The sequence below is a fragment of the Sus scrofa genome, chromosome 6 (assembly GCF_054392235.1).
Source record: "Sus scrofa isolate SSC_HxYL_T2T_F1_AM1 chromosome 6, Sscrofa_HxYL_maternal_Yorkshire_Landrace_v2.0, whole genome shotgun sequence".
NCBI classification, from domain to species: Eukaryota; Metazoa; Chordata; class Mammalia; order Artiodactyla; family Suidae; genus Sus; species Sus scrofa.
Window position 1 is genome coordinate 33199458 of NC_139388.1, and position 21391 is coordinate 33220848.

Genomic DNA, 21391 nt, shown 5'->3' on the forward strand with positions numbered 1-21391 from the left:
GATTGAACAATACTTTCTAACCTCTTCCACATCATGAAGCATGTAGAAAATTCTATTTGCAAGGCACACTGGAGTAACCAGAAGAGGCTGCCAGGGCCAGAGCTGAAAGTCCCCACCTACCCACTCCCAAAGCTAAGGGACCATTATCTCCACAACCGATAACCCATTCCAGGCACACCAGGGGGATGTGCTCCTTAAATAATCTACTTAATACCACAGGGCCTTAGTTACCTCATCTGTAAAATGAGGCAAATAATATCTCTTTCACAGATTTATTCTGTGGATTAAATCAGATCATATGCATTAATAAAATACCTGGCACATACTAGGTACTCAGTAAATGTTCTTTTTCTTCATTCTATGCTACTTCTTTTCGTAGCCATGCACAAGGATCCCACTGTATCAGCAAGGTAACTTCCAAAACTATATTTTGCAGTTTACAAGGAGGAATAATAATCACAGCAAGTGTCTGAGTGCATGTTATGAACCAGACAAGTGCTGCTGGGTTACCTCACTGAACTCTTACGACCACCTTAGAAAGCATGTAGAGTAGGTATCATCTTTTGCCCACCTCGTACCTATTCTGACAATTTTTCTCATTAACAAAATCCCGATTTTGACTGGGGCAACAATGGGTCCACCCAAAAAGCTTGCTTTTCTGGACTTCCTTGTAGCTGAGGTAGCCATGTGGTACCCCCTTAGTTGATAAAACTGAAGTGCAAGTCTACTATTGATTTTTTTAATGATTTTTATTTTTTCCATTATAGTTGGTTTACAGTGTTCTGTCAATTTTCTACTGTAGAGCCAAGTGACCCAGTCACACACACATACATACATTCTTTTTCTCACATTATCCTCCATCCTGCTCCATCATGCGTGACTAGATACAGTTCCCATTGCTACACAGCAGGATCTCATTGCTTATCCATTCCAAAGGCAATAGTTTGCATCTATTAACTCCGGATTCCCAGTCTACTATTGATTTTAATATTTTTTAATCCTAAAAGTTTACTGACGTATAGTTTTTACACCATTGTGTTAATTTCTGCTGTACAACGTGATTGAGTTACACATGTGCGTATAACCATTCTTTTTGATTCTTTTCCCACGGATTATCGGAGAATATTGAGTAGACGTCCCTGTGCTATACGGCAGGTCCCTGGTGACCATCCATTCCGTATACAATAGTGTGCATATACCAATCCCAAACCCCCAATCCACTTATTTTTTTTTTCCTAATTAAAAAAGCCTTTCTCCCCTCCCCTTTCAGCCTGAACCAATGCCTGAGGGTCTATCCATGACCTTTAATGAAATGCAGAATGATGTGAGCATCCGCTAAGAAGGGTCCTAATAGTCCCTGCCCCCTGGTGCTCATACTCTCACACAGTTCTTCCCTCTGAGTGTTGCCTGGGCCTAGTGACTCACTTCAAACAAAGAGAACACTACCAAAGTGATGGGGTTTAACTTCCAAGATGAGGTTACCAAAAGCCTGTCATTTATGTCTGTCTGTCTCAGAGACACTCGGGGGGAAGCTAGCTGCCATGTTAAACGCTGCCCTATGGAGAAGCCCATGTGGCAAGGAACTGACATCTCCTCCAGCCAACAGCCAGGGAAGCTCTGTGGCCTGCCAAGGCCATGACAGTGAGCTTGGAGACAGATCCCCTCCACCCCTAGTAAGTCTGAAAGTAACTGCAGCTCCAGCCAACATCTCGAGTGTTGCCTTAGGAGAGACCCTGAGCTGGAGGCACCCTGCTAAGCTGTGTGTGGATTCCTGACCCACGGGAATATAACTGTAAGAGAAGACGTATTTGTCATTTCAAGCCGTTAGGCTCTGCAGTCATTTGTCACACAGCAATGACAGTCGAGGCACCAGCTTTCAATGAGATGATAGGCCGAGAAAGGCAGAACAGGAGGCTAAACAGATGCTGGATGCTCATGACCTTCAAGGGCTGCTCCACACCACCAAGCTCGTAATTCAGGAGAGAAAAGGAAATCTTTATTTCAGTAAATAGTCAAAATCAATTCTCAGTGATACAGTAAGAACTATTATTATTGCTGTTCCCTGGTAGCATCTAATGGGTTTATAGAACACAACGCGAAAAGAAAAAAGCAGTGGTTCTCGGATTTTATTTCAGTGGAATAAATAAACAAACAAACAAAAAAAAAACCTCAGCAGAAGTTACTGGTCAACACGATACTCTGTCGGAAGAGCAGACCACAACGGCACACAGAATGATTGCACTGTTTTAAACACTGCACACACACTGGAGTTCCCGTTGTGGCTCAGTGGTAACGAAGCCGACTAGTATCCTTGAGGATGCGGGTTCAATCCCTGGCCTCGCTCAGTGGGTGACAGATCCGGCGCTGCCATGAGCTGTGGTGTAGGTCACAGATGCAGCTCAGATCCTGCATGGCTGTGGCTGTGGTGTAGGCTGGCAGCTGCAGCTCCAATTCGACTCTTAGCCTGGGAACCTCCATATGTTGCACACACAGGACAAAAGACCTGAAGGTTATAGACCAGAATCAGCAAATGTTTTCCTATAAAGGGCCAGAGAGTAAATACTTCAGGCCTGGGAGGCCTTGGATTTGTCACCACACTCAACTCGGCCGTCACCTGAGAGCAGGCATGTACAGTATGAAATGACTGGGCATGGCTGTGTTCCAAGAAGGCTTTTTGTAGGCAAACTCAGTTTCAAATTTCACATTATTTCACATGTAACCAAATCGTCTTCTTTTGATGTGTTTTTCAACCATGTAAAAATATAAAGACCAATCTTCACTCAGGGGGCTATACAAAAACAGGTGGTGGGCCAGATCTGGCCCATAGGCCATAGCTGACTAACCCATTACAGCCTAAAGGAGTCACAGGGCTTCCGGCTGCGTGGGATGTAAGATGAAAGAAGACTTTGACTTTCGTCTTGAAACTGTGTGGCACTGTCTGAATATAAGATCATGTGTTAGCTAGTTAAAATACACAGGGACATTTTGTTCATTTGAGGTGCGTAGGGGAAGGGGGAAAAAGTTTCTCGTGAGACACTGGGATTTTGAGATGCCCTGAAAAAGTCATCGACCCCTGGTCCCACCAGATCAGCAATAAAAACTATCAGCTAAGCCAACATTTTAGAGACAACATTTTCAGTGGCCCTAATGATGAGACGGAGAACTGAGAGGGACTGCGGGCAACTACCATGAAATGTGCACATGTGCCCACAAAACAAAAAACGCTGCCACACTGAGAAGAAACACAAGGAAAAACCTGGAAATATAAAGCTCTTCTTCAATCTTATGTGCACTTTAGAAGTTTCTTAAATTCAGAAAATATTCAATTCACTTAGCAAAAATATGGCAAGGAAATATAATTTATGATACAATTCGGCTTTGCACTTTTGGTCAAACTATATGTAAAATTCTTCAGGACTATAAAACAGATGTAGCTGGTGCCACCCAGTCACTATGCCCAGCTCTTAAAAAAAAATACACTCTAGACCTACCCAGGTAGTTACACATGTAACATTGAGCTTTGTAGGCAACATGTCATAAAGCCATTCTAACTGTCACCATTCCTGAAGAAAAACAATACAGTGGGGAAAATACAAGTTCTGGTGTTTTGAGGAGGGGGGCGTTCTTTGTGTGTTTGTTTTTAGCTTTTTAGGGCCGCACTTGAAGCATATGGAGGTTCCCAGGCGAGGGGTCAAACTGGAGCTACAGCTGCCGGCCTACGCCACAGCCACAGCAATGTGAGATGCGAGCCGCATCTGCAGCCTACACCACAGCTCACAGCAACGCCGGATCCTTAACCCACTGAGCGAGGCCAGGATCGAACCTGTGTCCTCAAGGATGCTGGCCAGGTTGTTTCTGCTGAGCCACGACAGGAACTCCAGGTCCTGATGTTTCTTGTTAACATTTACCAGACGTTCCTGGGGTTAGAGATGACGCTGCTAAAAAGTCATGGCAGGACGCAAAGCAGGCATCTCTCTCTAATTTTGAAAAGGCTTCATCTAAAGTATGGAAGAAAGTCAACATAATTATCTTAAATTATTCAGAGCGGGTGACTTCTGCTTGCTTTCTGGTCCTTCTATTCTTGTTTCTTCTGTACATCGAGGATGGCTCCCTGGAGATCAAACTTTTATTTCTCCCTCTTTTTATTTTTAAATACAAAAAGAGGTATTTTTAACTATATGCAAATATTTTTCAAGACAATATAACTATGAGAAGCACTAAGAAAAAGGCAAAAATAAGTCATCATCTCATATACCTTTAAATGGTAACTTTATGGACTTTCCTGGTGGCCCAGCAGTTAAGGACTCGGCATTGCCACTGCTGTGGGTCAGGTTCACTCCTTGGCCTGAGAACTTCCACATGCTGTGGACGTGGCCAAGAAAAAATAGTGAATTTTATGTTATGTAAATTATCCTTGATATTTTCTTAGTTCAGGCAAAAGGAATAAAACCATACTGATTTTTTTAAAAAGTGATCTCCAACCTAAGTATCTAATTCAAAAACTTCTAAATTCTTTCTGGATGATTCACTGTTTTGAAATATCCATGCCTTCCCCCCACCCTCACCCCTCATCTATTCATACACAGACTAGGCATTTCATTTCATCTGTACTTTGACTTGGCAGTTTTCACCCATAAAATAAGAGTAAGAATTTTTTTTTTTTTTTTTTTTTTTTGGAGTTCCCATTGTGGCTCAGCAGAAACAAACCCAACTAGTATCCATGAGGATGCAGGTTCAATTCGTGGCCCCACTCAGTGGGTTAAGGATCTGGCATTGCTGCGGTGTAGGTTGCAGACACGGCTCAGATCTCCCATTGCTGTGGCTGTGGTGTAGGCTGATTAGACCCTTAGCCTGGGAATCCTCCATATGCCATGGGTGCAGCCCTAAAAAGAAAAAAAACAGAGTATTTTCTTTGGCCAACTCATAATATTATGGAAGTTGAATGAGAGGTAAAAATTGGACAATGACAGAGTTCCCGTTGTGGCGCATCGGAAACGAATCCAACTAGGAACTATGAGGATGCAGGTTCGATCCCTGGCCTCACTCAGTGGGTTAAGGATCTGGTGTTGCTTTGGCTATGGTATAGGCCTGCAACAACAGCTCCAATTAGATCCCTAGCCTGGGAACCTCCATATGCCATGGGTGCAGCCCTAAAAAGACAAAAGACAAAAAAAAAAAAAAAAAAAAAAGCTTAAAAAAAAAAACAAAAACAGAAAATGACAAGTACTGGCAAGGATGTGAAAAAATCAGAACCCTTTCTACATTGTTGCGGGGATGTAATAGGTCATAGTTGCCTTGGAAAGTAGTTTAGCTTTTCTTCAAAAAGTTAAATACAAAATATTGAGTTACCACATAGCTCAATAAAATCCACTCTTAGGTATACACCCAAGAGAAATGAAAACATATCTATATGAAAACTTGTTCACAAATGTTTACAGCAGCATTACTCATAATGCCAAAAAGTGAAAAGAACAAATGGCCTTTTCTAAGAACGCATGTCCATTTATTATCAGGTGATAAATGGGTAAATAAAATGTGGTACAGCCATGTAATGGAATATTATTCAGCCATGAAAAGAAATAAAATATTTCTATTCTAGCCATAACTGAACCTTGAAAACATACAAATTATATATAGTAAAAGAAGCTAGTTACAAAAGACCTCATATTACATGATTTCATTGGGATGGTAATGCTCTAAAATTGGGTTGTGATGATCGTTGTAAAACTATAAATGTAATAAAGTTCATTGACTCATTTTAAAAAAGACTAAAAAAAATCAAATGTCAATAATAGGCAATCTCTAAACACAGAAAGTTGATTAGTATTTGCTTAGGGCCGAGCATGGGTGGTGGCTGGTTGATAAGAGCGAATGGGGAATGACAGCTAATGAGGATAGTTTCTTTTAGAGAAGAAGAAAATGTTCTAAAGTTGGATTTCCATGATGAACACTGCACAACCTTGTGAAGAGACCGAAACAAAACACTGAATTACATACTTTTTTTTTTTGGTTGTACACTCATCACATGGAAGGTCCCAAGCCAGGGATCGAACTTGTGCCACAGCAGCTATAGTGACAACATAAGATTCTTAACCTGCTGTGCCACAAGGGGACTCCTGGACTGTACACTTTAATGGGCAAATTGTACATACGCAAATTAAATCTCAACAAAGTTAAAAAAAAAAAAAAAAGAATAGTCATCTCTAAGTGGGCGAGTTGGGGAGGAATAAGGGAGAGAGTTGTTATTTTCCATCACAATCCCTCTGTACCACGTGATTCCATTTTACCTGTGAATGTTAGCAATGTGATGAAAAAATAAAAATAATTGTTGGAAAAAGTACATGCAAAAGTGTACAGACATCATTGAGGACAGATTCTTTCATCACAAAGTCAACCCAAGAGAACCAATATCTGTATCCCTAGAAGGCATCGCACAAGTCAAATTAATGAAGGGTCCAACCGCTGCTAGGTAATAGGGAGCATCATTATACGTGTGTGTGTGTGTGTGTGTGTGTGTGTGTGTGTGTGTGTGTGTGTGTGTGCGCATATGAATCTCCCTCACACAGAGTAATAAGTGAAAATAGGCCCATCATGCAAAATTGAAAATACATTCTCAGGACATCATATCACCGTATCAAAATAGCCCTTCCATTGGCAAAACTGCACTGTGCTCTGTAGAAACACACACTGATGGGGTTCCTGCTCCCAGGGACTCACCATCAAAGAGCCACCACCACGCAATGATGGTGAAGTACAAAGTGATCAGAAACGGAACTGATAAGCAGGCACACAATGGAAGGAAGGATTTGCAGAGGCAGCAACTTTCAAATTAATCTTGAGAAGGTGCTGGATTTTCCCCCCAGTTGAACTGCAGAGGTGGGGTTGGGAGAGGACAGAGGGTTGGAGGGATGAAGTGAAGCTGAAGGGGGCAGCCCTGACAAAACAAACCGTAACTAGATGGGCCTGGAAGAGGGAAGGCAGAGAGGGGCAGAGCTGGGAGGGGAAATTAGATTGTGACCTGGAAATAAAAAGATACACAGCCACCCACGACACTTGGACTTCATTCTACCAGCAAAGGAATGCATTTAACAAAGACCTACAGTGAATTAAGACCAGAGTCAAAAAATAAGAAATCATGGGGTTCCCTGGTAGCCTAGTGATTAAGATTCCAGCACCATCACTACTGTGGTTCAGATACCCACTGTGGCTCAGGTTCGATCCCTGGCCCAGGAACTTCTGCATGCTGCAGGTGTGGCCAAAAAAAAGAAAACAGGGGAGTTCGAGTCGTGGCACAGCAGAAACGAATTCGACTAGGAACCATGAGGATGCAAGTTCGATCCCTGGCCTTGCTCAGTGGGTTAAAGGCGTTGCTGTGAGCTGTGGTGTAGGTCCTAGATGCAGCTCAGATCTGGCGTTGCTGCGGCTGTGGCAAAAGCTGGCAGCTGTAGCTCCGATTCAACCCCTAGCCTGGGAACCTCCATATGCCGTGGGTGTGGCCCCAAAAAGCGAAAAAGAAAAAAGAAAGAGAAGCTATTCTGTTAGTTACGTAAAAGATGGACTGACAAGAAGAGAGGAGGGATGCTGAAAAGAAGGGAAGGAGAGAGGTGAGAAAGCCAGTTAGGAAGCTTCCAGCCATTTTGCTGGAAGGAGGTATTTTGAGATCATCTAAACTACAGCAGCAGCAGTAGGAATGAGCGAGGGTCAGATTTTAGAGCTGCTGACAAAGTGAAAGACCATCAATGACTGAGGATAGAGGCGAGAGAAAGAAAGGGTAACATAAGACTTCCCAAAGGGAAGTAATACTGGCTTGAGGAAGCCCAGAAATTATTCACTGGCACTAAGTTAGGAGTCTGACTTGATCTGCCCACTACGGCGGAGTACAGAAGAGTGTACAACTAACTTCTCAGGTCCCAAGTAGAGCAGAGAGTTCAGGAGCCAGACAGCCTGTGTTCAAATCCAGTTCTGCCAGCTACTAGCTGGGGATCTCCGTGCACATGATTTAATCTCTCTGTCCCCAGTCTCTTCATCTGTAAGACAGAGATAGTGATAAGACATTTCATAAGGATAACGTATTTTTTATTTGTTTTTGTTTTGTTTTGCTTTTGCTTTTTCAGGCCACACCCGAGGCATATGGCGGTTCCCAGGCTGGGGTCGAGTTGAAGGATAACATACATTAAGTGAGATCAAGTGTTGGGAGAAATGTCTTGCACGTGTCAAGTGTCATATTAGCGCTTGCTATTTCTACTACGGCATCTATACAGCAATGTATATCCACTCCACTCTATGGAATAAGAAACTGAGGCTCAGAGAAACCTTCTTTTTTACACAGCTAGTTGGAGGCAGAATCTTTTATCTGGCTGGCTTCGAAGGCGATGCTATTTCCACTGTGCTATGCTGCTTTCAGAGCTGCTGATTCAATTGCCCACCCCCAAGAAGTGCAGGCGATTCTCAAATTCGCAAGAAGAGTGGACCGGTTGGTGCCTTGATCGGCAAGAGAAGGCGATCGGTTCATCCGTTTCTGAGATGATGGGAGTCCTGCACTTCAGGGGAGGATGTGACCTCCTCTAAGAAGCCTGCCCTGAGCCCCTGAGTCTGAGTGAGCTCATTTCCACTCACCGCACAGCAAACTGTGCTGTCCCCTCTTCTGAGCAGTCATGGCCCCATTTTGGAATGATTTCCTAATCTTTCTGTCCTACTCACCTGCGAGCCCTGTGAGTTCAGAGACCATCCATCTTATTTGCTGCAATAACCACAGCTTCGAGCCACAACCTGCAACACCCTGACAGTGCTAATTAAACGTACCCAATAATTATGCAAATTTTCAATCCTGGTTTTATAGGTATTTGTCTCAAAAGGTTATACGGTAACGAGGGCCACATTCCTTGGCCATTCTGGAATAAAAGATAAGTCTTTCCTACACACAGTCACTGAGTGTGGCAGAAACCATGGCTGGCCTCTCACCAGCTCATCCTTCTCCTCACCCCTAACAGGGCAGCAATGACCGCAGTTCCAAGGAAGGGGTCATGAGTGTTCCAAGCCAGGCTTAGCATCTTAGCTTGGGCTGCCATAACAACATACCACAGATGGGGTGGCTTAAACAACAGAAACTTATTTCTTAGGGTTCTGGAGGCTGGAAGTCCAAGACTGAGGTGCTGACAGAGTATAGGCTTCCTCCTGAGGCTTCTAAGCAGCCCCATCTCACTGAATGCTCACACGACCTCTTCTCTGTGTGTGCAGAGAGAGAGAAAGAGGGCGCTCTCTGAGATTCTTTTTTTTTTTTTTTTTTTTTTTGGCCATGCCTGCAGCATGCAGAAAACCAGGAATCAAACCTGCACCATAACACTCACAGCGAGGGATCCTCAACCTGCTGAGCCACCAGGAATTCCTGATTATCACTTCTTATAAGGGTTCTAATCCCATCATGAGGGCCACATCCTCAGGAACTCATCTGACCCTAATGACCTCCTGCAAACTCCATCTCCAAATACCGTCCCACTGGAGGTTATGGTTTCAACATACAAACATCGAGAGGGAGTTCCTGTCGGCACAGCGGGAAGCGTATCTGACTAGGAACCCTGAGGTTGCAGGTTCGATCCCTGGCCTCACTCAGTGGGTGAAGGATCCGGTGTTGCCGTGAGCTGTGGTGTAGGTCGCAGACATGGCTTGGATCTGGCATTGCTGTGGCACTGGCGTAGGCTGGCAGCTGCAGCTCTGATTTGACCCCAGCCTGGGAACTTCCATATGCCTCGGGTGCAGCCCTAAAAAGACAAAAAAAAGACCAAAAAAAGACCAAAAACAAAACCAAAAACCACTGACGGAATACAAACTTTTACCAATAGCACATGGAACTATCATTCCCTTTTGCTAGATCCTAGATGTCCCAGCCTCCAAGGCAAGCAGGAATGGCCAGGCAATCCAGATCTGGCCAAAAGGACAAAAATGAAGAATTCTGCTAGGAGCTTTGTCACAAAGGTTTTCCACCTAAAATAAAAACTCCCTTTTATCTTCCCATCCTCTTCCTGCCTTGAACAATTACATGAGGACATGATGTATAGCACTACAGCAACCGTCCTGTGATCACTGAGTTAAGCCAACAGACCAAAAAGTCCATGTGCTAGAGATGGAGAACAGAACACTGGAAAGTACCAGCACTCCTTGGTTATATTATTAAGTCACTGCTCCAGATGAACTTCCTTCTTTCAGAAAGTTTATGTGAGAAAAGTCATGTTTAATCCACTGTTCAATGGAAATTCCGTTACTGGCAGTCACCGTTTTTCAAATTCATACTGAGCAAATTGCACAAAACTTTAATGCACATCTTCTCTAATGTGATATTGGCCACTCAACCTGAGCTGTAGACATTTGGGAGTTACAGTCAAGTGAACAGCATACTCATCTATTCTAGGGGGAAAGAACTGTCATTTTGGAAACATTAAAGAGTCCCTACATCACCACGGAATGTCTGCTCCTCTCAGATTTTGTATGGAAGGTTCATAATATGCAGAACAGAATAGACAGGGCTCGGAATACAAATTACTTCCTTTAAAAAAAAAAAAAAAAAAAAGACTGAATTTCGTATTCATAAGAAACCTAAATAAATAGATCAGAAATCAGGAATCTGAAGTTGCGGTATTAGCCGGCATTTTCACAACTTGAAAAAAGACCTTAACAAGTGTAAAACTCCAAAGTCTTGAGAAAGAAAGGGTAGGGCAGGGGGCTTCATTGTTAGATGTGACCAGGTAATATCACTACCCTAAAAAAAGGCGTTTTTAGTATTTTTCCGTTCTGCACACCTTAAAAAAAAAAAAAGTTTGTCATGAGTTGATTCAAATGAGGGAATTAAACTTCCAAAAATACCATCGGTTTGTAGAATCCATATGCTTATACAATGCGGCTTAAGTACTGTTTGTTTTATTGTTGTTATTGTGTGTTTTCTACTTTCTTCTCAAACAGTCTTCCATTAATAAAGACTCTTTTATTTTGGCTAAAGTAAGTTTCATTTTAAGATTGAAAGTTCTAGAGGAAATCCTTATATAACATGCTCAGTAAACCCCAAGAGTTTGCCATGATAGACAAGAGACAAACTCAACCTACTTCCCAGACACCTAAAAAGTGTCACATATCACTTTTTATGTAATCTCTATATAATTCACATTTCAAGATGACGGGTTAAACCACATAATTACTGTCTAAAAAAAGCCCTAAATTACATCAAACATCTCAAAATAACTACAGCTTTTCCCAAGCGTCCTCAGACTCCCCTCAAACTCAAGTAAGTAAAATACATTTAACTGGGGAGAAAACCCTCCACTGAGCAGTGGGTAATTCGCTGTCTAGTTTTCCACAAGGGCATCTCCTCCGAGACCACAAACTCTACAGGGAGTCCTGCATTGAGGTCACCTTTAGAGAAGTCAGCCAAGCCATGTTAGAGATTTTGGCTCTACACAAATGAAGGTTAACTAAAACACAGACTGAAAGAGGAGCTCCCTCTACGGCGTGAGGTCCTAAGACTCTGCCCACAGACCACCACCGGGCTGGGCTTTAGCTCCTGTAGAGTCCTCAAGTCTCTCTTACGAAGCCAGAGTCCTTTCTTGCCTTTTTATTCACTTCTTCCACCACCACAATGGTCCCTCTTCCCCTCGACCCAGCACTATTTCATCAAGAGTCAAAAATGTCAAACATTTCCATGGGAAAACAGAAATCTGCTGGCTTTTTTTTTTTTTTTTTTTTAATGCCTGCTGTTATTACGAGAGGTGACAATGTGATCTGCCTCAGGCACCTCTCTCTCCATCCATGCCAGGCAGGTCACTTTCCTTTTATCAGAAAGGAGGGTAGGTCATCGCATTTCAGTGCATGTTGACACCACTGCTAATAAAAGCAAGAAAAGAAGTCGTTGCCCTTAAGATGCCTTAACCTCTCCCTTGCCTCAAACAGGTATTTCACAGTTCCTCCACGGGATTTGGGACTGGAAAGTGATTTGATCCCACACTGCCTTAACCACGCAGATCTGAACCAGATAACAGGAGAGCTGTGAAGCGCAGGAGAGTCCCTTCACTCAGGGTACCCCCTCTCCTTGGGCTACAGCAAGATGGTTCCTTTAAGAAAGCAACAGTGGGGAGTTCCCGTCGTGGCGCAGTGGTTAAGGAATCCGACTAGGAACCATGAGGTTGCGGGTTCGGTCCCTGCCCTTGCTCAGTGGGTTAACGACCCGGCGTTGCCGTGAGCTGTGGTGTAGGTTGCAGACGCGGCTCGGATCCCGCATTGCTGTGGCTCTGGCGTAGGCCGGTGGCTACAGCTCCGATTTGACCCCTAGCCTGGGAACCTCCATATGCCGCGGGAGCGGCCCAAAGAAATATCAAAAAAAAAAAAAAGAAAGCAACAGTGAGGGAGTTCCCTGATGGTCTAGTGGTTAAGGATTCCACGCTGCCACTACTGTGGCTTGGGTTACTGCTGTGGCTGGGTTCAATCCCTAGCCTGGGAAGTTCCACATGCCACGGAGTGGGGGCAGGGGGCAGGTGAAGAAAAGAAAGAAAGAAAGCAACAGTGAGTCAGGACAATGACTTCTCAAATAGCAAGAAGTGAACTTAGAGATCTACTCATCTAGCTTTCAAACTTTTTACTTTTGTTTTTTCTCTGTTTTCTTTTTAGGGCAGCACCTGCAGCATATGTAAGTTCCCAGGCTAGGGGTCGAACTGGAACTGTAGCTGCCAGCCACAGCCACAGTCACTGCAAAGCGGGATCCGAGCCACGTCTGCGACCTAGACTATAGCTCACGAGATGCTGGATCCTTAACCCACCGATGAGCGAGGCCAGGAATGGAACCTGCATCCTCATGGACACTGTGTCAGGTTCTTAACCCTCTGAGCCACAAAAAGAACACCAAACATTTTATGTTTTAAACCATTACTTTGAAAGAAATCTTACCGCAAAGTATAAACATAAAAAATACATAAAAAGAAGCCAACCTATTTGCAGACCTCCACTCCTACAGCCGGGTTCTGGGAGAGCCCAGGACAGTCTGCCAATCAGTGCACCAGAGCCTACGACCATTTGAAAGGGGCAAAACTTGAGATTTTTGTTGTTTGTTCTTTCATTCTATCTTCTTCCTCTCTTAATGGCCATAGAGAACTCTCTTCTAGATGACCTCTTAAATTTAAAACCCCCAATGAGATTTCCCAATTCACGTGCAGGTAACCTAAGAAACACACTACAAATAAGATATTTTTTACACCTTATCTTGACAAAGTTTACGCACCTTTTCCAGAAGGTAAGCTGGCAAGAGGCATCAAAGGGCCTTAAAAACAGTCTGATCTTTTGACCTAGTTGTTCTATTTCTAGGAATTTATTCACTAAAAAATAAATAAATAAATCACACATAAGGGCATCTGAACAAATCAGTCAATGCAGCATTATTTATGCTAATAAAAATAAATAAGTTGAATGGTCAAAAATAAGAAACTGTTTAATTTTTATAGTCATATGATAGCTCCAACATGCTCTGGCATTAAAATGCCTCTACCATAACAAAAAATGCAAAAATTGGTGCCAACTCTTTACAGTATCATCTGGAAAATGTAAAGATAAATGGATGGATAGACAGACTATAAAATTTACTTACTGACTGAACTGGATACTAAATTTATTACTATCTTCCTTGGCAAAAGACACACAGGCATGTTGGATTATTTAAAAAGGCAACATAAAATTTTATCTGGAGCTACCTTGCTCACTGACACTATATCCTAGTATAACTGTAATTATTGGGATGCCGATAAAAATATTCTATTTCCTCATGTGTTCATGCTCTACCCTCCTCTTCCTTTAATATGATGTGCATGATTGAGGCAGGTGTAAGGAAAGACACGCCATTAACAATAATGAAATATTTTGACCTACAACATCTTCAAAAGGCATATCTCCCCTCTGATTATATTTAACCCCACGATAAATCTGTCCCAAAACATGTGCATAGATTATGCCACAACAGGTGACAGTTTACTTAAGCGTCTGTTTTGTTCCAGACACTACGCCAGATACTGAAAATACAACAGACCAACAAAAACACAACCCTTGTGAGTTCCCATTGTGGTGCAATGAAAACCAATCCAACCAGTATTCGTGAGGATGCAGGTTCAATCCTTGGCCTCACTCGGTGGGTCGGGAATCCTGCATTGCCTCGAGCTGTGGTGTAGGTCCGTTTAGTTCATGGCTGGGTTCCAGATCTGAGAACACGGCTCAATGCACAGTAAGAGCTTAAAAAATATTTGTGGAGCGAGAGAAGGAAGGAGAAGGCAGGCCGGCAGACCACTCAAAACTGTGGTTTGAGGGCTTGACTAAAACGTGGTATTATGAACTAAAATCTGTAATGGTGGCGGGAGGGTGTGTCGAAGAGCTGAAACGCAAAGACTGACTGTCTTGAGTTCTAGAGTATGTTATCTGCCCAGACAGTGCCTTGATAAATCTTTTCTGCTCAGAAAAGGATAAAGAGGAAACCAGGAAGTGCCTGTGGAGGGCCCAGGGTACTGCACAAAAGCAAGTATTTCTCAAACAGAATCTCTCCTTTCGTCCTCACCACAGGACGGAAGTACCCCTACTTCTGCACATGAAGAAACTGAGACTAAAGGGTGAACTGACTCACTCAACGTGACACGGCTGGATGTGGCAGAAGCCAAACTGAAATTCCCACCCCATCCACCACACAACACCAGAAGGAAACCAAGTTTAGTCACCAGAATTTTTCATATACTTTAAGAATATGGTTGGGCTTTTCCTCATCCCTTTCTACTTTGGGATGCTTCTGCATTCAGAGTCTCAGATTTACACGGAGAGATGGCTTTGACGGCCATATTTCTGTGTATCTAAGAATCTCCTTGCCTAAGCTTGACCTCTGAAGTCTCTAAAACTTGATCACAGCCAATTAAACTCCTTGTGTTTGAACTTCTTTACCATGAAAAAAAAAAAAGTCTTATCCTCCCTTCATTATTTTAAATTTCCCCAATCCCTGCTTTACAAATCGTACAAACTGACCTCTCCATTCCTTTGCAAAATCACATAAAAACCAAAGTAAATGTTTCATCTTGTCAGCTCATCCCAGGTACCACTGGGATCCAGTCCCTTAAACCACCCAGTCCCTTAAACCAATGGCTGAAAGCTGAGAGGATATGCAAGACAAGCCTGAGAGTTTTAACTGGCAGACCTGCTCAGATCCTCATTGTGCTGTTTGAAACTCGGACCACATGAGACAACAGTTCACTTTTTTCACCGTGGCAACAGATTCAACCTCTTGGCCCTGTGAAAGTCATCGGAATATATTCAACCAAAAGAAAAATGAAAAGAGAGAAAGAGAGAGAGAAAGGAGGAGGGTGAAACTTCCTATCTTCTGACTGAAGATATATTCAGCACTCTGATTTTTTTTTATGCACATTTGATCATGCTGTTGACAGCCCTGGAAGTTAAGGAATATGGACTGTTGCACAGAGGTTTCAAACCTGGATGGAAACCAATGGCAGGCTCCTTTTGACAGTCGAATAATGACAAGCACGTTGCAGGCCAATGCCCGTCATTCACCAACATCTCCGACCTGCTCCAGCCGCTGCACAGCGACTAAGTGGAGGGTCAGAGGTTAAGCTCCAAGAAACCAGCAATGAAGGGCAACTGTCATGCACCGCTGCCCATTGTGAAGCAGCAAGGAGTGGCTGTCTCCTCCAGAACATGCAAAACGTTCTCATTCTGTCCAGGCAGAGACACATCTGAAGGTCCTAAATGAGACCATTGCCAATTCATGAAGCTCCAAACTGACAGCATGCCATTCAAGCTGTCTCCGATTTGACTTTTTTTTCCCCTATTTCAAATCACAAATGCATGCAAAGTATACAGTTAAGCATAACTCTTCAGCCATGGTTTTAAGCATGCTAGGCTTTTAGACACCTACATAGTCTCAGACACATACACACTCTCAGAGCCTAAAAAAAAAGGAAAGAAAATGCAAAATTCATTTGGTCTTCTTTAGCGAGTTTCTAATAAAGGACATCATTCAAAATGGCACAGAGGAACCCAGGTGTCAGTTTTCCAGGAAAGTTCCTAAGTGTGTGCAAAACAAAATAATCTTAAAGAGGAATTATGTCATATTAATATCATATTAACTATAAGAACACAAGAATGTAACTGTGTATAGAGAGAATTGTATTTAGTGAAAGCCATTTGGTTTTAAGGACACGGTAACTTATCTATACATTTTATAATTTTTTAAGATTTATCCCAAGAATATAGTTCACAAATGATTCAGAGTTTAGCACACGACACAAACACATCCTTCTACAATTCTACGTTTGAGATCTTATTGCTTTTTTATACAGTGAAATTGAGTGATCTCCCTTAGATGTGTGTATGAACATATATTAACGAAGAGTCTTCTTCATCTTTATTGAGTAAAAAGAAATGTCTCATCTTATCCAGAAGCCAAAAGATTGTCACTGCAAGTGACTGGCCAGGATGGAGAATTAAGGTAAACAGGACTTCTTATACCCTTTTCAGCAACAATAGGATTTCTATCCACAAATAGAGCCATAAGTGGCCCTCATCAGGGACAGCTTTAAAGGTATGAACTCGAAAATGAACCTTATATAAAGCTGTTGGTCTACACCAACTGCGGCACTAAAGTCTCTCTTTAAGCCCTGATCACTATCACCCAACCTTCCTTAAGGAAGCCTGGGGAGAGGAGATAACCTATCAACTCTAAGGAACAAAGCTTACAAAGACACCCCATTATTAAAGCTTGTACAGACAGAGGTCAACTAATTGCCCTTTGCTCTAGCAACAAGAACATACAGAGCTAGTCTCCAATACAGAGCTGCAGATAACCAAACATGTTATTTTAAGTAATGTATGAGCATGCGTCAACCTCCCACTCCCAGGCAAAACCAGCAATTATAATAAACTTAGATTATTATAGGTAGCTGGGGTCAAGAAAAATATTTCAAGCCACAAATACCTATTGTTTTTGAAATAAAGTAACCGAGTGAATATTCTGCAATACAAGAGACCAGATGAAAATTTTAATATAAAATGACTTCTCTCTCCTGAGGGATAACTGAAAATCCCTTACTTCATATTCAGGCATGTACGGTACACAAAAAATCACAAAGACGCAATTCGGAAACAGGAACGCCTTCCCCAAATCCTTTTCTTTTGGACCTGGGTTGCAAACCTCAAAGTTTAATGTGAACCAACACAAGACAAATAAAGGAAATACGCCTTGACATAACTACAGAGTAAACCAACGGCACGCATATTCTTAACAGATAACACAGAACAAGAACTTAAATGGCTTCAAAAACAGATGAGCTGATTTATCCGTCATAGATTCACAACGAGTAACAGAGGTAAACCAAGAATTTAGGAGAGGCAGATCCTTGAGGAGATCCCCCAAAAACCTCACATGGAAAAGTCCAAAGCTCAAGCTACTTAAATATCAGCAAAGTCAATACCGTAAGAAAAAGAGGGTCACTGCCAAGCCCAGATTCAGACGGCTGGGCTAAATTCCCTCCTCAGGCCTTCCTGCTCTGTGACATTGCACAACGGGGGCCCTACTTTTGTGCGGATGACACACAGGATACCCACCTATGGTCCTAAACCGATCATTCATTCCCTTCTTCAAATATCTTGGAGGGGGCAGTAACGGCCGTTGGTAGGGGTAAGGCTGGTAGACAAAGGCTGGCAGACACATTTCAGGTGTGACAAAGCTGGGCGTGACAGTTCTTCAGGAATGTTCAAGAAGAAGGGCTCACGCGCATATCAATCACTCTACCCCGGACATAGTAGATACGCAATAGACACCTAAAGAATAAATGAATGGACTCCTTGTCAAACTTTCTACCGGGTTGATGGACAAAGGAATGCACTCAAAAGGCAGGTTCTTGAAGAGACTTACATTCGATTCATAACCTCAAAAGAGCAGGCTGGCAACTGCTGTGTTCCACTTTCCCCATTCCCTCCCCATTATTCCCCCCTCACCTTTCCACATATCCCAAATTTCAACAGCTAAAAGGGTCTTTCATACATATCTATAGAAGATTCAAAACAAAATGTTGCCGGATTCAGCAATAATCAGCAGTCAAATTAGAGATTCCTGCTATTTCAAAGCTCCACAGATCAGTGAGGGTGAGTAGAACTCCCACAAGTAGGATAAGGGCTGAAGGATGCGGCCTCAGCAACAGTGTCCTGGTATTTGTTCCAGGTGAGGCGAGCAGCAAGAGTCCCATGAGACCTATAGACCAAGGGGACGCTCCCTCTTCTGACTCTGTGCCTTTTTGTTAGGTCCTCAGTGACACAGTGACACAGCAAGGAATGTCATCTTTCTTCTGTAAATGAAAGCAAAAGCCTAGATGCGTAAAGCTCACATAATTTTAGAAATACTGCTACAAGCTGGGGGAGGGGGGATATTAAACTAAATGGAGGCACTGCTCTTTTCTGCGTCTGATTCTGTGTGGAGAGATGCTTCACTGAAGAGCCTAAATGCTTTGAGATCATTAGTTTAGACGATGAGCTAACCCAAGCCAGCGCCCTGCTTTTCTCCTTCTGGCTGAACAAAAGCCAGACACACTCATTCTACCCAGTTCGGTGTACACTGAACTGCTCTGTGCAAGGAGTACCAGTTGCCTCTAGGTCATGAAATAATACTAAAAACTTTATAATCATTCATTGATTTAGTTTTCAGCATACTATATCATTTGAATCCAATGGGAGCATAAAGAGCTATTTGTGAGGTCAACCACGGTACAGACAGATGCTGACATGCTATTGATGGCAAGGTGGAAAGAAATTGCTAAATACAGCAGATCAATACCTCGTTTCACTGTTACAGCCTTCTGCAGACATAAAATATATATCTTTACAGCTACAAAAATAATAATAATGAAAGTGGGAGATAAATGCTTCCCTCAAGGTAAACTATTTGATTAGCTAAGGGCAAAGGTGACAGCAGCAGTTACACTAAAGTAACTTTATAGTCTTAAATAAAAACAAGAGGAAGAGCAGTAGATGAAATGGCAAAGTGAATCGGGACACATAGCTGGTTCAGTTATAACTCTTTTAAAAAACACAGTGATCAGTAAAAGGGCCACCAAAAATCTAAGCTTTTTCCTACCATCCACAAATCCAATTTCCTGAGGTCTATCCTATCACACGGTTTTACACAAAACATTTCTAAACAAAATCTTCTCAGTTACTGATGGAGAACAAATCGAGAGCTGATGATAAATAAATGCTCTGTCAAGTTACAAACAAAAACAAAAACAAAAACCTTCTAGTTTATATCTGTTCCATTTGACCCAAAATGTTGAAAGCCAACCCTCTCTTTAGTACCTTGTTAGACACATCCAACAAATGTATGGTTCTGGGCCAGAGGGAACTCATAATCTCCCCAGGAAAAAGAGAATTACATACAACACTGATATAAACAATAATAAAATGTCAAATGTAATACAACCAAATGCCAAGCTGTCAGGTACCACAGGCCAGAAAACGTACCAAAACGTTACCATACGTTTGGACGAAGGAAATGAGGTCATTGAGGGAAGAGATGAAAGTAATGACCCTCCAAAGCTCCACGCAAGGGTGGGAACGTGACACGGTTCCTCAGGGGCTGGCCGACTTAATACATCATCATCACCTTAGCTTTTGGTTCTCCGAGATGAAACTCTTTTTTTTTTTTTTTCTTTTTCTTTTTTTGTCTTTTTAGAGCCATACCCATGGCATATGGAGGTTTCCAGGCTAGGGGTTGAATTGGAGCTATAGCTGCTGGTCTACACCGCAGCCACAGCAATGCAGGATTCAAGCCACGTCTGCGACCTACATACACCACAGCACACAGCAATGCCGGATCCTCAACCCACTGAGCGAGGCCTGGGATGGAACCTGCGTCCTCATGGATGCTGGTCAGATTCGTTTCTGCTGAGCTACAAGGCGAACGCCGAGGGAAACTTTTTTTTGTACATCCTCACAGTGTGAGCTTAAAAACAACCAAACAGAATTTGCCATCAATTATTGGAGATATAAAGTCTCATAGGAATCTTTAAAAGTTGACTAAAGGGTATCTGTGTTTTTAAAGTTATACCACCTTTTTCCAGCTGCAATGAACTGTTTTTAAAAACGGGGAGGGAGAGATTGGGGGGGGGGGGGGCACAGGAGGGGTACTGCACACTCACACACTCTCCCAGAAACACAGAACTGAAATGTCAGTGGTCATGTGAAGCCCTTCAGTGAGTACCATTCTTAGAATATTTAACAATTACACAGAAAAATACCAACACTGTCTTTGGAAGGCCTTTAGCACTTTTTAAAAGCGATCTCCTCATCTAAGACAGACTTAGACGGCATTCACTTCCCCAAAGAACATGTGAAGTCTTAAGTATAAGAGACAGTGATATAGTATCACTCCTCCAAAGCAATACACAAAATAAGTTTAAAATAAAAATAAATCTTGGGGCAAGGGAAGCAATGCAATTGTAATTGTAATGGAAAGGGAAGGAATAACCGTTTATTTCTTTTGCCTTCAAATAATTTTTTTAAAAAAACTGCTCTCAGACTTCTGACAATGGAAGAGAATTTTATAATTTGTTATCAAATGAGTCTATATGTTGGGAAGAAAGTTATGTCTCCAGCTTTCCTCTGTAGAGGAAATAGGAGTGTCCCAAAAGGTTTATGTCCTCAAACAAGGCATATCCATTTATTTTTTATTTTATTTTATTTTTGCTTTTTAAGGCCACACTTGTGGCATATGCAAGTTCCCAGGCTGGGGTTAAATTAGAGCTGTAGTCGCTGGCCTACACCCCAGCCACAGCAAAGTGGGATCCGAGCCTCATCTGCTACCTACACCACAGCTCACAGCAACACCAGATCCTTTACCCCCTAAGCAAGGCCAGGGATCGAACCCATAGCCTCATGGATCCTAATTGGGTTCGTTAGCCACTGAGCCACAAAAGGAACTTCCACATCCATTCCATCAACTGCATGTTGATGCAGCTGTCTAGGTCATCGAAAGTCAACTAGAAGCCTTTTTTCACAGTAAACTAGAAATCCCATGGTTGGGTACAGGGGGCCTAGGTCTTGGAAAGCTTAAGGATCACTCGGTAGTGAGCATTTGAAAAATGAGTCAGGAAATAGTCAGTCAACAAATATTTACTGTGTATCTGTCAACAAAGTTCTGTGGTAGATATTTCAAAGGACACAACTTTATACATACATATTTTTAACAGTTTCTGCCCCCCAAAATTTGATAATTTCTATATTGGGAAGTGGAACTGGTGAAGTGGTAGATAAGAGAATACAAAAAGGCTTTTATTTTGTTTTTTAATTGACTTTTATTTGGCTGCACTGCAGCACATGGAAGTTC

At 42.5% G+C, this 21391-nt stretch overlaps 1 protein-coding gene and 1 long non-coding RNA gene across 4 annotated transcripts in view; one reads left to right on the top strand and one right to left on the bottom strand.

The window, feature by feature from the left end:
* Positions 1-21391, bottom strand: part of FTO (FTO alpha-ketoglutarate dependent dioxygenase) — a 391465-nt gene that overhangs the window by 350577 nt on the left and 19497 nt on the right.
* LOC146402291 (uncharacterized) lies at positions 4652-19800 on the top strand. Its single transcript, XR_014805903.1, has 3 exons — positions 4652-4754; positions 9611-12111; positions 12383-19800. It is a non-coding gene; the product is annotated as an uncharacterized LOC146402291 (long non-coding RNA).